At 50.6% G+C, this 9848-nt stretch overlaps 1 long non-coding RNA gene across 3 annotated transcripts; it reads right to left on the reverse strand.

The window, feature by feature from the left end:
- Positions 1–323: 323 nt before the first annotated feature.
- Positions 324–8933, reverse strand: LOC139052074 (uncharacterized). 3 transcript variants are annotated; one of them, XR_011509681.1, is made up of 5 exons: positions 8919–8933; positions 8599–8780; positions 7783–8226; positions 7357–7651; positions 324–382 (listed from the first exon to the last, which is right to left on the reverse strand). It is a non-coding gene; the product is annotated as an uncharacterized lncRNA (long non-coding RNA). The 3 variants fall into 3 exon arrangements; XR_011509679.1 differs by lacking the exon at positions 8919–8933 and having other exon boundaries at positions 368–382; positions 8599–8909; XR_011509680.1 differs by lacking the exons at positions 324–382; positions 8919–8933 and adding an exon at positions 1580–1739 and having other exon boundaries at positions 8599–8909.
- Between the last annotated feature and the right edge of the window lie 915 nt (positions 8934–9848).

Below are 9848 nucleotides of genomic sequence, written 5' to 3' on the forward strand. Positions count from 1 at the left end.
TCAAACTGAATGAAACTGGACAGCACAATTAGCTGTGTTCATCTACCATTTATACGACTGCTGCACCGAGCATTTTGCCTGTTACTTTGCCTTTTGTTTCTGAACTATCAAGTTCAAGTACACATGTACTTTATCACTGTACAAGTAGAATGGCTTCAAGACTTTTTCTGGGCATTCAACAGTCACTATTTATTCCTATAAACCTTCCTGCATGTGAAGGCAAAAGAAACTTATTAATTCATGCTGGAAGTATAAAAAGACAGGTATTTGCACAGAAAATGTTTATTTTGAGCACCGAGGTTCTTGCTGATGTAGATATGGTGCTGGCTCCCTCCTTGCCCGAAGAATGTGCTTGCTGTACACAGCACCAGATGATGGCTTCCTAGGTCAAAAGATCAAAGTGAAATAAGAGGCATTTTGTTTTAGCCCCGGAAAGAAAAAGCAGGATTGAGACATTAACATGTATAAAAAATACTTGCCTAAAGAAAAATTAATACACAAGCAAATTCACTAAAGAGGTTCACTTTCAAGAGCGAAAGTATGGTTACGATGAAAATTACAAGGAAGCTTCACTGCTCATTGAGGTTTCGGTTCAGTAGTTGTTGAGCCACGAGGGTTAGCATGCTACATCTTGCATATTATGTTTTGTAGAACAATATTGCACTTTGAACAATGTAGTGCCTATTTAAATGAACTGACAAGGAACGCTGAAACTCCAGGCTAGTTTGGTCTGCACAAGATATGATACAGACACTGTACTGCATTCATTTAGTGTTTTTGTCACTGATCTCGTGCACAAAGGTCATTCACACCTATCCTACATGAAATGCAGTTACTTCTTTCAAGCTTCATCTAGTCCTTGAATTTGCTGCATGCTTATGTCTAAGGGAGTTCGTTTGGTTCCTGTTAATGTAGTACATCTAAGCAACTGTTATCAAATGCCCATAGTGTTCCCTTGCATGTACAAAACATTTTTGGCCCTTTCAATGCACAATACTCATTACATTTGACACTTGGGACTCGTGCAAGGCGCCATTTAGTATTATATGCTTGTCCACATCTGATAATACTTTCATAGCTGGGTCATTCCCATGCCAAATGCCTTGGTTATTACTGTCACCATCTCACACTTTTCCTTTAGAATCTTCTTGTCCACTTTTAAGGAAGCACCCCACGACACAATGTCTCCATCCTAGTGGTGCTATGGAGTTAACTTATGTGCTAGTTGTAGCAGATGACGTCAACTGAAGGCCACTGAAGATAAAACTCTCTGCGACAATTCCTTTTACACAAAAATGCAAACAATACAGAATAGTCAAAATGTAGTTATCTGGCAAGACTGGCTGCATCCATCATCTTTGTTTGGCGCAATTCTGAGGTGGCTCCATGTTACAAGACGCTTGGCGATTATTGCCATGTGACTGTTTGGGACTCTATAAAACACAAGAATTGCCTTACTCCGGCCTTTCTCTTTGTGCAGCGGCCAAGGTTATTATTCGTCCAATCGCACCGTGTCCTGTTCGTGTGTCCATAGACTAAATTCTTCACCACATTGTTTTTGCGGTATTTCTTAGTGACCCATGAACTCATCTTGGGGTGGGACTTCTTATCTTTGGCGTTTGCTTCTATCTCTTGTCGTCAGCGCCTCACACAACTGGATGATGCCACTGGCAATTCTCTTCCTAACCACGAAGAATGCATTCGTCTCGTCACCTCTTCCGATTACGTTCTTTGGCCACCTAGAGAAAAGATTATAGGTGTCAACTCCTGTAACATTGTGGATGGCGGCGTATTCATTCTACCCTATGACCATACCCTATCTCGAGCAATTCTGATTACCCCTGGCCTTATTCGCTTCTCTGAGGGGTCTGCATTGCTTACTGCAATAAACCAAATTGAACCCCAACTGTTGCCTCGTGGATCAACTGTCACTTGACCTGTTGACACTCATGTCGTTGCAATTGTCACGAAGACAGCTCAGTGTGTTCTTGCATCTGTTACCGTGCGCTGAACAAAATCGTGCGCAAAGATGTTCACCCCGTGTCACGGATGGATGATGCACTAGATTCACTCCACGGTGCTGAGTATTTTTCTAGCCTTGACTTTAGACCAGGCTACTGGCAAATACCGATGTCCAAATCCGACAAAGCAAAAACGACATTTGCTACCCCTGATGGGCTCTACGAGTTCAGTGCGATGCCTTTTGGACTCTGCAATGTGCCTGCCACATTCGAACGCATGATCGATAAGTCTTGTTTGGCTTGAAATGGAAAACCTGTCTGTGCTATCTCGACGACATTGTGTTTTCAACCATGTTCTCACAACATTTGCAACATCTTGATGAAGTCCTTGCCTGTCTTGCAAATGCTGGTTTGCAGCTCAACACACACACAAACAAACAAACAAACAAACAAACACACACACACACACACACACACACAAATGCAGTTTGGCCAGCAAGGCCATCAAAGTTCTGGGGCACATAGTCTGCAAAGAAGGTATTCGTCCGGACCCCGAGAAGCTTACTGCCATCCTCGAATTTTGTGTCCACTGCGTCAAAAAGACATGCACAGTTTTCTTGGACTTGCTTCTTCCGGCACTTCATATGCAACTTCGCTACACTTACGTCCCCGCTCCATCAACTCCTCCCCAGTAATGCACCCTTTGTTTCGTCCGACGAATGTGAACATGCTTTCCTGCTTTTGCAACATGCGCTGACGTCAGACCCAGTACTGCGCCACTTTGATCCAACCGCGCCCACCATCTTTCACACCGACGCTAGCAGTCAGTCTCGGTGCCATTCTACTACAATGCGACAACACATTCCGCGAACGAGTAATTGCTTAGGCTAGTCGTGCACTAACCAGTGCAGAAAATTACTACACCATAACCAAGCAGGAGTGCTTTGCTGTTGGGCCGTGCAAAAATTTCACCCATGTCTTCATGGCCGCCATTTCACAGTCGTTAACGACCATAACACACTGTGCTGGCTTTCATCGCTAAAGAATTTATCAGGTCACCTGGGTTGCTGTGTGCTTCACCTACAGGAGTACGATTTCAATGTCACCTACAGGGCTGCAAAGAAGCATCAAGACACCAATGCTCTATCTTGCTACCCTCTGCCGAATCATGACGATTCACCATAACCTCTCCGCGATTGTGTACGTCCTGAGTCCTCTTCATCGGCTTTACCCATTGTAGCGCTCGAATGGCTAAGACACAACAGCCCATCTGTCCTTGTGTCCCACTAACGCATCGACCCATACTGCTGAACTATTCTCCAACGCATGGAAGATTCTTCGTCACCTCCAAACGCCTGACTTCGTCGACAACTTAATTCAAGCTGCACAATGGGTTTTACATCGCAACATTTATCACATCGATGGCAACAAATGGGTCCCGGTCATACCATGTTCTCTGCAATGTGAGGTGCTTGAAGCCTTTCACGATCATGCGACGACTGGTCCTCTAGGCTACCACAAGACTTACAACAGAATATGAAGTTGCTGCTCCTGGCCTGGCCCATCTTCAGCCGTTGCGAAGTATGTTGCACCCTGCGTTCATTGTCAAAGCAAACCCAACAGCTCCTTCTGGCTCTTTACAACCTCTGCCTTGTCCCGCTTCGCCTTTTGAAGTAGTTGGAATAGACTTGTACGGTCCTCTTCCCATGACCTCACATGGAAATCGTTGGATTGCAACGGCCATAGACCATCCAACACGCTATGCGGAGACAGCATCTCTACCATCCTGGACTGCTGCTGAAGTCGCCGATTTCTTTCCACACAACATTATCTTACACCGCAGCGCTCCGCGCGTTCTCCTCAGTGACCGCAGCAGTCTTCCTCTCTTCTATCCTTACCGAAGTTCTGTGCGCCTCTAACACAATTCGCAAGACGACTTCCAGTTACCATCCGCAGACCAACAGCTTGATGATTGCGATGTACAGTCACGTGCAATATGAATTGCAACACCGGTGCCCGTGGTCGAAGGGGTTCCAAGGCTGTACGGCTGTGCAGACACATGGTAAGTTCCAGACCGAAACACAGCTTCAATTAGTGGTGTCTATTAAACTGCTATTTCGAATGTCAGAGCTGCTGCGCAGCCGTGGAGCCCCTTCAACAACGAACAAGAGTGTTGCAAGTCATATTGCATGCGACTGTACATCTACCCTGGTCACACGAACGGGGATGCAATCCTGTCGTTCATGACATTCGCCTATAACATGGCTACGCAACGTACCACTGGATTTTAACATTTTTTCTTCATCTATGGCTGTTCACCAAGTTTCATTCTTGATGTATCATTCCTTTCGACTCCTGTACCCCCATCAGTTCCTTTCTTGGAACAGTTTGTGTCTCGCCTCGCAGAGTGCAGACGCCTCGCCCCGCTTAACACCGACGTCTCCCAGGACGCTCGCAAGTTTCGTTACGACTCGACCCACTGTGCTGTAACTTTTTCTCCTGGTGACAAAGTTCTTTGGACTCCTGTGTGCGTTCCTGGCTTATGCAAAAAATTTTGCAACACTTCTTGCTTATGCAACACTTCTTGAATGCCCACACCACCATATCGTCGGGCAGCGAGCACAACCTGCGACACCCATGTGGCCACAGTGACGAGAGGCGGCCTGCGCAGCTGGCCGGTTGGGGTCATCAGGTTGTCGCCGGCCATCCACTGATTATATTATTCACGGACACGGTCTTTAACAGGCTTGTTGAGCACGACGTCCAGTGGCTGAAGTGTTGACGTCATGCCTCCTGGAATGACGGCGAGTTCCGTCCTCCCGTCGCGGAGTGCCAGCTTCAATCCTGCGGTCAAGTGCCCGCGAAAGGCATAAAAGACGAGCATGCTCGGACACCGCAAGAGTGCCCCTGGTTGCCGATTCCAGACGGTCTTAATCCAATTGAGCACGAGGGCCTCGTCCATATAGCCCTTTTCATTCACGCGAACGACATCCCGTGGGAAAGCCTCTTTCGGCAGCGTCTTCCTCTTGAATATTATGTATGGGAGCAGCTTTCTGCCATCTGCAGTACACGCGAGCATCACCGTGAATGCTCGTTCCCCGTAGAAAGAAGCTCGACTTCTTTTGTGCCGCGTTCGCACACTGTGGTGAGCGACGGCATGTCGAACCACACCGGCATTTCATCAGCGCTGCCGATTTGTACCAACATGTAGCCATGCTGCTGCCGGAGACGGATAACATAGCGCTGGAATTCGACCAACTTGTCCTCGTATGCCTCTGGCTACTTCTGCCAGATTGATTTGCGCTGTCGAAGTCCGAATCCCTTGCGTTGCATGAAGCGACGAACCCAATAAATGGAGCCCTTGAATTGTTCCTTGGGCAGTCCGGATTCTCGGGCGATCTCAATAGCTTTGATGCAGATGAGTTCTGCTGTGACTGGCAAAGATCTGGCTCGATGCTCGCGGACAAAATCCGCCACCCTGTCTTTGAGCTCCGGGTGCACTGCGCCATAGAATAAAGAACTTCGTCAGAATAAAGAACCGCGCAGCGCCCGCGAGTTGGGCCGCGTTGGTCACCAAGGGGGCGATAACAATGTGGATGCCGAAAGGTCTGCGCTCCTACATGCTGCCAGACGACTATTCATGCTGTGCCAAGGGCCGGTATGTAAGTCAAGGGGTGAACTTTTAGCAATATTTTTGGGAAAAAACCTCAACCTATATTCCGCACTATACGGTACTCGCACTGCTGGAGACATATGCCGTGGTCGAGAACCTACGGCTTCCCGGCTACTCGGGTGCCACCACCTGTGCCACACGCAGTTGCACTGCGGCACCCTGCCTAGATGGAGTCCATAAGCCAGGAAAGCCACGCACGGCAATCTATGTCCGCAGCACCCTGGCGCGTGCTGTTCTACCTGTTGCTGACATCGCCGGTGGCCCCTTGGAGTCATGCGCCGTTGTGGTACGCCTTGGCAGCCAGGACACGGCTGTGGCGAGCATCTGCATCCGTCCAGGAAAGCCGTGGGATCCCTCCAGCCTCATCCAGCTGGCTGTTCGCCTTGGTGGGCATGCAGTCCTGTGCAGTGACTTCAACGCACACCACACGGATTGGGGAAGCCGCAGCTGCACCCGCTGAGGCAAAGGCCTCACAGATGCCATCAGCTGAGCTGGCCTGCTGACCTTGGAACACCAGGGAGCCCACCTATGTCTACCGCAGAGCTCGCACGGCCATTGACCTCTCCCTCTACACTGAGCAGTGCTCCTACTCCTGGGCCACAACTTCGGACAAATGGGGGTCTGACCACTTCCCTATTGTGATCAGCCCCAGGTCTGGGAGAAGGCCTAGGTCAAGAACTTACGTCACAGACTGGTCCCTGTTCCGGAAGCACTGCAGCAAGTTGGACGATGGCCGTGACTTCCTGAGCGCCATCGTGGATTGTGCTCAGGCTGCCACCGTTCAGTGCTCTACCCAACCAGATACCCCCGCTCCGGACCTCCACCTGCTCAACATTCGTGCCGCCAGGCGCCGTATGGAGCGTGGAGCAATCCGGACGGGCAAGGCAGAGCATTGGACCGAGTACAGACGTGCAGATGCCCGCTGCAGACGCCAAGCCCGGCGCAGGAGGAGCCTCTGCTCTGCCATCGAGGGCAGGTCCAGGGGACCCCTGGCTTGGAGACTGCTCGAATCCCTCACCAGCAGGAGAGGAAGCCTACAACCTGTCCTCGCCGTGGCCATCACGCTGAGTATCAGCGAAGAGGCCCTTACGGAGCTCCTCGCCAACCAGGTTGCGCTGGCTGTACCACGCACTGCAGCCATCCTGAAGGTAGGGCAGCCTTCCGTCAGCCTGCCTAGCTGCCTGCACAACCACCACACAGGGTCTTCGCTTCTGTAAATGGCCTGTCATCCAGTCTTGGAAGCCTGGCCTCACAGTTCATTGGCCCAGAAAGCAGTCCGAGCGCTTTTTCGCTGCCTGAGGGCAACAGACTTGAGTGCCCGACTATAGACATCCTACACTTAAGTTCTCTCTCTTCCTCTTTCACTCCCCATTCCCCTCCCCACGTTTAGGGTAGCAAACTGGACTCAGCCTGGTTAACCTCCCTGCCTTTCCGTCTTCCCTTCTCTCTCACCACCCAGGGTGGCCATCGAGCCAGGTTATGGCTATCTACCAGGACCCGCTGACGCTGCACGAGCTCCAAGCATCGCAGTGCACCAGGAGCCCAGTGCACCATGAACCCAAATGCTTCGCAACCTGGCCGCCAGCGAGCAGCTGCACCTGCTTGACTGCTTAAACATCTGGCAGTCAGGGCAGGTGCCGGAGTCATGGCGCACAGCCTACGTGGCCCCCATCCTGAAGGCTGGCTGAAAAACGTGAGCTCTTATCGGCCACTCTCACTCACCTCTGCTGCTTGCAAGCTGATGGAGGCCATTGCTTTCTGGCCGATGAGCAGATAGGCTTCCGGCGGACTGATGCAGTGCGGACTCCATCGTGTACGTGGTCTCCACGCTGGAAGAGGCCAAGGCCTGCGGTGACGCCGTGCTCCTGGTGCTTATCGGCATGAAGGGGGCCTTTGATGGCCTGCCCTATCCAGTCGTTCAGCAGGCCCTGGACCTATTTGGTAGAGGGCGTCCCACAAAGATCAGTGGTGAGCCCTTTCCTGTTCAACCTGGCCCGACTGCCTGCTGTCCTGCAGACTGACCCCCACAACCACGTGAATACCTCCATCAACGCGGACCACATCGCCCTATGTGTGCGAAATCCACCACACAGCCACAGCAGTGTGCGCTCGGCTCTGCAAAGAGCCCTCGACACCGCCGCTGCTTACCTGAGCTGCATTGGCCTTGCCATCTCGGCAAGGAAGACGGAGGCCATGCTGCTCCACCCAAGAGCAACCGCCCGCTGCACAGCTGCAACTGGAAGGCGACCTTGAAGCCCGGCAGTGACGTACCCGGGGCTACACGTTCATCACCGGCTGACCTGGCTGCCTGCTGTCAAGACCCTGCATGTCCAGGTCCTCCGGGTCCACAAGGCAGTCTCCCAGCTTGTTGCCCGAGGACAGAGCTGCACCACTAGGTGGGCTCTGCGGCTGTACCATGCAGTAGCCACCTCACGCCTGCGGTACGTCCTCCCACTCGTGGCACTACCACGTGCCCGTCTCAAGAAGCTGGAGCTGCAGCATAGGGCCGAGATTAGGTTCTGCCTGGGCGCTCCCTGCAGCTCTGAAATCGCTGCAACCTTGGCCGAGGCAGGAGCATGGTCCCCATCACTCCTGTCACAGCCCACAATCTACAATCAGCCACAGCTGTGCACATCGCTGAATGACACTGCGTTCAGGAATATCGGTCACATACCGACCGCACACACAACCCCCATCACACCTGCACTGAGCATTACGCTGCGGAGAAAGCTTATCAGTGAATGGCTACTGACAGCGCAGCGAAATTTTGGTTCTAAAGCAGTTTTTCCCGACCGTGCAATGAGGCCGCAATGCGAGACCGCAACGAGGCCGCATTTTGGTGACTTTATTCACTACCGCCCTTAGCCGGCAGATCTGAACCATGCATCAGGAATGTGCATTTCCATTGGGGAACAATAGAAACTCTTATTTAGGCTAAACAAGCGCGCGTACGTACGTACTTACATGCCGCACTCGGGACATCTGCCATTCAAATATTCTGCCATGTAGCAGCACCGTAACCAAGTAATGTTACTGTTACGTGCTTCTGACAAAGACTCTAAATAACTCTGAAGGAGCGCAGTTCCGTGTAATATACGTTCTCTGCATTAGGACACTGTAGCACTGGCTGGCCGGTGTGGCGGTCCCTGCAATGCATCACAAAAGCTCGTGAGGAACCTGGCTATAAAGTATCATCACAGAACACCTATATATGGCATCATGCAGTCGAAAGATTAGCTACGCGTAGTAGATGCACATCAAACGCAAAGACGAAGTATACTTACGAGAAGGAAAAGCCCGAAAAATAAGCGATCCACCGCTTCGTGCACTCCGAGCCTGCCATATTATGCCGCCAAAAAGGCCGGATGTGACATCACGGACGTGAAAAAACAAAGACCGGATGTGGCGTCCCGGACGTGACGTTTGGGTGAACCTAACGCTTGCGCTGCGTTCACCGGGGGAACGCAGACACTTTCCACCTTGAAGACGCGCTTGGCAAGTACCGCTCCGTCTGTCACAATGATTCATCTTCTACTAGAGCAGCACGTGAAAAGCTGTTTTAGCTTTATTATTACGCGAAAAGATGTTTTGTTTAACTATGAGAACTTGTTATTGTGTGTACGACTACATGTTACGTAAAAAGTATCAGCGGGCCGCTAAAGTTGGAGAACAGACGAAAAGGTTTGCGCTCGCTTTGGAACAGTTGGTCGTCTGTTCTTCCTTTTCTTCGCTTGGTCATGCATCGTGGGTGAGTAAAGATGTAATATGCGTGAATGGAATCATTTTATGAAGATTTTACTTTGAAAACGCGTTATTTGCGTAGCCATATCCACGTTTTAGACGAAGCCTCTTACAACACCAGCCAACACGAGCCTCGCAGACACACATACCCATAGAGTTTCCTACAAAATTACTAGAGGGAACTCTGGCGCTAGTGTCTACATGAGCTGCAATGGGAGCGCTTGCCCCAGCATGGGAATTATGGGAAGTACATGGATTTGCCTAAACTTCGTCCTTTTGGCTTCAAACAGCTTTGTGACTTTGTAAACTCGTCTTTTCAACAGTTTATTGCGTAATAAATAATTAAATAAACATTATTAAAATTGCCCGACGGCAGGATTCGAACACAGGGACTCTAGTACAGAAGCCCGATATTGAAACCGTTAAGCCACGGATGCATGTATCGACAAGCGAATGAAACGCACTTATGAACT

The sequence above is a fragment of the Dermacentor albipictus genome, unplaced genomic scaffold, assembly GCF_038994185.2.
Source record: "Dermacentor albipictus isolate Rhodes 1998 colony unplaced genomic scaffold, USDA_Dalb.pri_finalv2 scaffold_17, whole genome shotgun sequence".
NCBI classification, from domain to species: Eukaryota; Metazoa; Arthropoda; class Arachnida; order Ixodida; family Ixodidae; genus Dermacentor; species Dermacentor albipictus.